This window comes from Seriola lalandi, unplaced genomic scaffold (genome assembly GCF_002814215.2).
Source record: "Seriola lalandi dorsalis isolate HSWRI2012SDOR001 ecotype SW California unplaced genomic scaffold, Sedor1 jcf7180002054901, whole genome shotgun sequence".
Taxonomy (NCBI): domain Eukaryota; kingdom Metazoa; phylum Chordata; class Actinopteri; order Carangiformes; family Carangidae; genus Seriola; species Seriola lalandi.
Window position 1 is genome coordinate 7,381,965 of NW_019525453.1, and position 581 is coordinate 7,382,545.

The 581-nt window shown below is 33.4% G+C and overlaps 1 protein-coding gene across 1 annotated transcript in view; it reads right to left on the minus strand.

Moving 5' to 3' along the window:
- Positions 1 to 581, minus strand: part of igf2r (insulin-like growth factor 2 receptor) — a 48,983-nt gene that overhangs the window by 11,923 nt on the left and 36,479 nt on the right. The gene's annotated exons all lie outside the window — the stretch shown is intronic.

A 581-nucleotide genomic window follows, 5' to 3' on the forward strand; every position in this document is an offset into this window, starting at 1 on the left:
CACACTACACCAGTCTAAGATCATAGCATTTCAAACACTCACATACTTGGCATTACATCAGAATCAGCACAACCGTCTTACATCCCATTAAGCCTTATCTTTGGAACAAGTCTTGTCTGTAGTACAGTATAACATGAGAGTTGGCTGTTATTTGTGTATGTGGGGTTAATGGCATTTTTTTAGTGAAGACTGCAGATATTCAGCATTTGGTTAGACACTTAGTACCTTAAAATTTGGCCATTTTCTTAAGAGAAACTTCAAATATTATAATATAACCAAAAAATTTCTCTCCTGAAACCCATGTAAAATTAAATTCCTCAACATTTCCATCTCCAAATAATTTTTTATTAATTTACTTTGATAAAAACCAACATCAGGCTCCATTATTCACCTGTAATTCCATGTATCACACTAACAAAGGCTTTCCTTTGATTTAGCAGCGCCATTACAGAGGACCTCATACATAACCATTCATGTATTAATGTATTAAAATGAAATACAGTGTATTGGTTGATAGGAGACTCCACTGTATTACACTTGGCTTCGTTTTACAATTAAGAAAGATTTTCAGTGCTTTAGTT